The sequence below is a fragment of the Tenrec ecaudatus genome, unplaced genomic scaffold, assembly GCF_050624435.1.
Source record: "Tenrec ecaudatus isolate mTenEca1 unplaced genomic scaffold, mTenEca1.hap1 Scaffold_635, whole genome shotgun sequence".
In the NCBI taxonomy this organism is placed as follows: Eukaryota; Metazoa; Chordata; class Mammalia; order Afrosoricida; family Tenrecidae; genus Tenrec; species Tenrec ecaudatus.
The window spans coordinates 221432-228097 of record NW_027459521.1 but is presented as its reverse complement, the minus strand read 5'-3'; positions in this window follow the sequence as shown (position 1 = coordinate 228097).

Genomic DNA, 6666 nt, shown 5'->3' with positions numbered 1-6666 from the left:
TTTAGGATTAGGGGTTAGGGTTAAGAGTTAAGGGTTAAGGGTTTGGGTTAGTATTAGAATTAAGGGTTACGGTTAGGGTTAGGTTACGGTTAGGTTTAGAGGTAGGGTTAGGTTCTGGATCAGGGTCAGGTCAGGGTTACGGTTAGGGTTAGGGTTAGGGTTAAGGGTTACGGTTAGGGTTAGGGTTAGGGTTAGGTTTAGGCTTAGGGTTAGGTTTATGCTTCGGGTTAGGGTTAGGGATAGGGTTAGGGTTAGGGTTAGGTTTAGGGTTAGGTTTTAGGGTTAGGTTTTAGTGTTAGGGTTAGGGTAATGATTAGGGTTAGGATTATTGTTAGGTTCAGGGTCAGGGTTAGGGTTAGGGTTAGGCTTAAGGGTTAGGGTTAGTGTTAAGGGTTAGGGTTAGGGGTTAGGATTAGGGTTAGGGGTTAAGGTTAAGGGTTAAGGGTTAGGGTTATGGTTTGTGTTAGGCTTAGGGTTAGGATTAAGGTTAGGTTTAGGGTTAGGTTTAGGGTTTAGGGTTAGGGTTAGAGTTAGGAATAGCGTTAGGTTTAGCGTTAGGGTTAAGTGTTAAGGGTTAGGGTTCGGGTTAGTGTAAGGTTTAGGATTAGGGGTTAGGGTTAGGGTAAGGATTAGGGTTAAGGGTTAGGTTTATGGGTTAGGGTTAAGGTTAGGGTTTAGGGTTAAGGGTTAAGGGTTAGGGTTTGGGATTGTGTTAGGCTTAGAGTTAGGATTAGGTTTAGGGTCAGGGTTACGATTAGGGTTAAGGTTAAGGGTTAGGGTTAGGGTTAGGGTTAGGATTATTGTTAAGGTTAAGGGTTAGGGTAAGGGTTAGGTTTAGGGTTAGGTTTAGGGTTAAGGTTAGGGTTGTTAGGTTTATGGTTAGGGTTAGGGTTGTTTGGGTTAGAGTTAGGGTTGTTAGGATTAGGGTTAGGGTTAAGGTGGGCTTGTTAAGGTTAGCGTTGTTACAGTTAGGGTTAGCATTAGGGTTAGGGTTAGGGTTAGGGTTAAGGGTTAGTTTTAGGGTTAGGGTAAGGTGTAAGGTTAGGGTTAGGGTTGTTAGGGTTAGGGGTAGGGTTAGGGTAGGGTTGTTAAAGTTAGGGTTGTTACAGTTAGGGTTAGCATTAGGGTTAGCGTTGTTAGGATTAGAGTTAGGGTTGTTAGGGTTAGGGTTAGGGTTTGGGTAGTTAGGGTTAGGGTTGCTTGGATTAGGGTTAGGGTTAGGGTTAGCATTGTTAGGGTTAAGATTAGGGTTGTTAGTGTTATTGTTAGGTTTATGTTTAGGGTTAGGTTTATGGGTTAAGGGTTTGGGTTAGTGTTAGGGTTAGGGTTCGGGTTTAGGGTTAGTGTTAGTTTTAGGGTTAGGGTTAGTATTAGGGTTAGGGTTAGGTTTAGGGTTAGGTTTAGTGTTAGGGTTAGGGTTAGGGCTAGGGTTAGGGTTTAGGGTTAAGTTTTAGGGTTAGAGTTAGGGTTAGGTTAAGGTTATTAGGGTTAGTGTTAGGGTTGTTAGTTTTAGGGTTAGGGTTTGGGTTAGGGTTTGGGTTAGGGTTCGAGTTAGGGTTAGGGTTAGTGTTAATATTAGGGTTAGGGTTAGTGGTAATGTTAGGGTTAGGGTTAGGGTTAAGGGTTAGCGTTAGGGTTTGGTTTAGGATTAGGGGTTAGGGTTAAGAGTTAAGGGTTAAGGGTTTGGGTTAGTATTAGAATTAAGGGTTACGGTTAGGGTTAGGTTACGGTTAGGTTTAGAGGTAGGGTTAGGTTCTGGATCAGGGTCAGGTCAGGGTTACGGTTAGGGTTAGGGTTAGGGTTAAGGGTTACGGTTAGGGTTAGGGTTAGGGTTAGGGTTAGGTTTAGGCTTAGGGTTAGGTTTATGCTTCGGGTTAGGGTTAGGGATAGGGTTAGGGTTAGGGTTAGGTTTAGGGTTAGGTTTTAGGGTTAGGTTTTAGTGTTAGGGTTAGGGTAATGATTAGGGTTAGGATTATTGTTAGGTTCAGGGTCAGGGTTAGGGTTAGGGTTAGGCTTAAGGGTTAGGGTTAGTGTTAAGGGTTAGGGTTAGGGGTTAGGATTAGGGTTAGGGGTTAGGGTTAAGGGTTAAGGGTTAGGGTTATGGTTTGTGTTAGGCTTAGGGTTAGGATTAAGGTTAGGTTTAGGGTTAGGTTTAGGGTTTAGGGTTAGGGTTAGAGTTAGGAATAGCGTTAGGTTTAGCGTTAGGGTTAAGTGTTAAGGGTTAGGGTTCGGGTTAGTGTAAGGTTTAGGATTAGGGGTTAGGGTTAGGGTAAGGATTAGGGTTAAGGGTTAGGTTTATGGGTTAGGGTTAAGGTTAGGGTTTAGGGTTAAGGGTTAAGGGTTAGGGTTTGGGATTGTGTTAGGCTTAGAGTTAGGATTAGGGTTAGGTTTAGGGTTAGGTTTAGGGTTTAGGGTTAGGGTTAGGGTTAGGTATACGGTTAGGTTTAGGGTTAAGGTTAAGTGTTAAGGGTTAGCGTTAGGGTTAGTGTAATGTTTAGGATTAGGGGTTAGGTTTAGGTTTAGGTTAGGGTTAGTGTTAGGGTTATGGTCAAGGTCAGTGTCAGGGTCAGGGTTACGGTTAGGGTTAGGGATAAGGGTTAGGGTTAGGGTTAGTGTTAGGGTTAGGATTAAGGGTTAAGGGTTAGTGTTAGGGTTAGGGTTAAGTGTTAGGGTTAGGGTTAGGGTTAAGATTAGGGTTAGGATTAGGGTTAGGTTTAAGGTAAGGCTTAGGCTTAAGGTTAGTCTTAGGCTTAGGGTTAGGGTTAGGTTTAGGGTTAGGGTTAGATTTAGGTTTATCTTTAAGGTAAGGGTTAGGGTTAGGGTTTAGGGTTAGGTTTAGGGTTAGGGGCAGGTTCAGGGTCAGGTTTAGGGTCATGGTCAGGGTTAGTTTTAGGGTTAGGGTTAAGGGTTCGTTTTCGGGTTAGGGTACGGGTTAGGGTTAGGGTTAGGGTTAGTCTTAGACTTAGGGTTAGGGTTAGGTTTAGGGTTAGATTTAGGTTTATCTTTAAGGTAAGGGTTAGGGTTAGGGGTTAGGGTTAGGGTTAGGGTTAGGGGCAGGTTCAGGGTCATGTTTAGGGTCAGGGTCAGGGTTAGGGTTAGGGTTAGGGTTAAGGGTTCTTTTTAGGGTTAGGGCAAGGGTTAGAGTTAGGGTTAGGGTTAGGGTTTAGGGTTAGTGTTAGTGTTAGGGTTAGGGTTTAGGGTTAGGGTGACGGTTAGGCTTTAGTGCTAGGGTTAGGGTTAAGAATAGTGTTAGGATTAGGGATAGGGTAAGGGTTAAGGGTTAAGTGTTAGGGTTAGGTTAAGGTTAGGCTTAGGGTTAGAATTAAGATTTGGGGCAGGGTTAGGGTTATGGTTAGTGTTAGTCTCAGGCTTAGTCTTAGGGTTAGGGTTAGGTTTAGGTTTCGGTTTAGGGTTAAGGTTAGGGTTTTTAGGTTTAGGGTTAGGTTTGTTAGGGTTATGGGTATGGTTAGGGTAGGGTTGTTAAGGTTAGGGTTGTTAGGGTTAGCATTAGGGTTAGGGTTGTTAGGGTTAGGGTTAGGTATAGGTTTAAGTTTAGGGTTAGGGTTAGGGGTTAGGGTTAAGGGATAAGGGTTTGGGTCAGGGTTAGGTTTAGGTTTAGGGTTAGTGTTAGGGTTAGGGTTAGGGTTAGGGTTAGGGTTTAGTGTTAGGGTTAGGGTTAAGGCTAGGGTTAGGGTTAAGGGTTAGGTTTAGGGTTAGTGTTGTTAGGGTTAGTGTTAGGGTTGTTAGGTTTAGGGTTAGGGTTTGGGTTAGGGTTATGGTTCGGGGTAGGGTTAGGGTTAGGGTTACGGTTAGGTTTAGGTTCAGGTCAGGGTCATGTTCAAGGTTAGGGTTAGGGCTAGGTTGAGTGTTAGGGTTAAGTGTTAGGGTTAGGTTTAGTGTTATGTTTAGGCTTACGTTTAGGCTTAGGCTTAAGTTTAGGCTTAGTGTTAGGGTTAGCTTCAGGTTCAGAGTCAGGGTCAGGGTTAGGGTTAGGGTTATGGTTAAGTTTAGTGTTAGTGTTAGTGTTAAGGGTTAGGGTTAGGGTTAGGGTTTAGGGTTAGTGTTAGGGTTAGGGTTATGTTTAGGCTTAGGCTAATGTTAGGGTTAGGGTTAGAGTTAGGATTACGTTAGGGTTAAGGTTAGGCTTAGGTTTATGGTTAGGCTTAAGTTTAGGTTTTAGGGTTAGGGTTAGGGTTAGGGTTAGGGTTAGAGTTAGGATTAGGGTTAAGGGTTAAGTATTAGGGTTAGGGTTAGGATTATGGTTAGGTTTAGGGTTAGGTTTAGGGTTAGGCATAGGCTTAGGTTTAGGCTTAGGCTCAGGGTTAGGTTTAGTTTTACGGTTAGGGTTAGGTTTAGGGTTCGGGTAAGGGTTAGGGTTAGGGGTTAGGGTTAGCGTTAAGGGTTAAGTGTTAGGGTTAAGGTTAGGGTTAGGGTTAGGCTTAGGGTTAGGGTTATGGTTAGGGTTAGGGTTTAGGGTTAGGTTAGGGTTAGAGATATGGTTAGGTTTAGGGTTAGGGTTAAGGGTTAAGGGATATTTTTAGGGTTAGTGTTAGGGTTGGGGTTAAGGTAAGTGTCAGCATTAGTGTTAGAGTTAGTGTTAGAGTTAGGGTTAAGGGTTAGGGTAAGTGTTAGTGTTAAGGTTCGGCTTAGGCCTAAGGTTAGGCTTAGGGTTAGGCTTAGGCTTAGGTTTAGGGATAGGGTTATGGTTAGGGTTAGGGTTATGGTTAGGGTTAGTCTCAGGATTCAGCTTAGGGTTAGGGTTAGGTTTAGGGTTAGGTTTAGGGTTAAGGTTAGGGTTGTTAGGTTTAAGGTTAGGGTTAGGGTTAGGGTTGATAGGGTTAGAGTTAGTGTTGTTAGGGTTAGGGGTAGGGTTAGGGTACGGTTGTTAAGGTTAGGGTTGTTGAAGTTAGGGTTAGCATTAGGGTTAGGGTTGTTAGGATTAGGGTTAGGGTTATTAGGGTTAGGGTTAGAGTTAGGGTTAGGGTTTGGGTAGTTAGGGTTAGTGTTGTTTGGATTAGGGTTAGGGATAAGGTTAGGAATGTTAGCGTTAAGATTAGGGTTGTTAGGGTTAGGGTTAGGTTTAAGTTTAGGGTTAGGGTTAGGGATTAGTGTTAGGGGTTAGGGTTAGGGTTAGGGTTTAGTGTTAGGGTTAGGGTTAGTGCTAGGGTTAGGGTTTAGGGTTAAGGATTATTGTTAGGGTTAGGGTTAGGGTTTATAGGGTTAGTGTTAGGGTGGTTAGGTTTAGGGTTAGGGTTCGGGTTAGGGTTAGGGTTAGTATTAGTGTTCGGGTTAGGGTTAGGGTTTATTGTTAGGGTTAGGGTTATGTTTAGGGGTAGGGGTAGGTTGAAGGTTAGGGTTAAGGGTTATGGGTTAGAGTTAGGGTTAGAGTTAGGTTAGGGTTAGGGTTAAGGTAAGTGTTTGGGTTAGTGTTAGAGTTAGGGTTAGGCTTAGGCATAATGGTTAAGGGTTAGTGTTAGTGTAAGGGTTAAGGGTAAGGTAAGTGTTAGGGTTATGGTTAGGGTAATTAGGGTTAGTGTTAGGGTTGTTAGGTTTAGGGTTAGGGTTTGTGTTAGGTTTAGGGTTCGGATTAGGGTTAGGGTTAGTGTTAGTGTTAGGGTTAAGGTTAGGGTTAAGGGTTAGAGTTAGGGTTAGGATTAGGTTTAGGTTTAGAGTTAGGGTTAGAGACAGTGTCAGGGTCAGGGTCAGTGTCAGGGTTACGGTTAAGGTTAGGGTTAAGGGTTAGGGTTAGGGTTAGGGTTAGGTTTTAGGGATAGGTTTTAGGGTTGTGGTTAGGGTTTTAGGGTTAGGGTTAGAGTTAGGGTTAGGGTTTGGGTAGTTAGGGTTAGGGTTGTTTGGATTAGGGTTAGGGATAGGGTTAGGACTGTTAGGGTTAAGATTAGGGTTGTTAGGGTTAGGGTTAGGTTTAAGTTTAGGGTTAGGGTTAGGGGTTAGGGTTTAGGGTTAAGGGTTTGGGTTAAGGTTAGGGTTAGGGTTAGTGTTAGGGTTAGGGTTAGGGTTTAGTGTTAGGGTTAGGGTTAGTGCTAGGGTTAGGGTTTAGGGTTAAGGATTAGGGTTAGGTATAGGGTTAGGGTTATTAGGGTTAGTGTTAGGGTGTTAGGTTTAGGGTTATTGTTTGGGTAGGGTTAGGGTGCAGGTTAGGGTTAGTATTAGTGTTAGGGTTAGGGTTAGGGTTAGGATTAGGGTTAGCGTTTAGTGTTAGGTTTAGGGTTAGGGTTAGGTGTAGGGGTAGGGGTAGGTTTAAGGTTAGGGTTAATTGTTAAGGGTTAGAGTTAAGGTTAGTGTTAGGGTTAGGGTAAGGTTTAAGGTAAGTGTTTGGGTTAGTGTTAGAATTAGGCTTAGGCTTAGACATAAGGGTTAAAGGTTAGTGTTAAGGTTAGGGTTAAGGGTTAAGGGTTAGGGTAAGTGTTAGGTTTAAGGTCAGGGTCAGGGTTAGGGTTAGGGTTAGGGTTAGGGTTCGGGTTATTAGGGTTAGTGTTAGGGATGTTAGGTTTAGTGTTAGGGTTTGGGTTAGGGTTCGGGTTCGGGTTCGGGTTAGGGTTAGGGTTAGGGTTTGGGATAGGGTTGGGGTTAGGTTTAGGGTTAGGTTTTAGGGATAGATTTTAGGGTTGTGGTTAGGGTTTTAGGGTTAGGGTTAGAGTTAGGGTT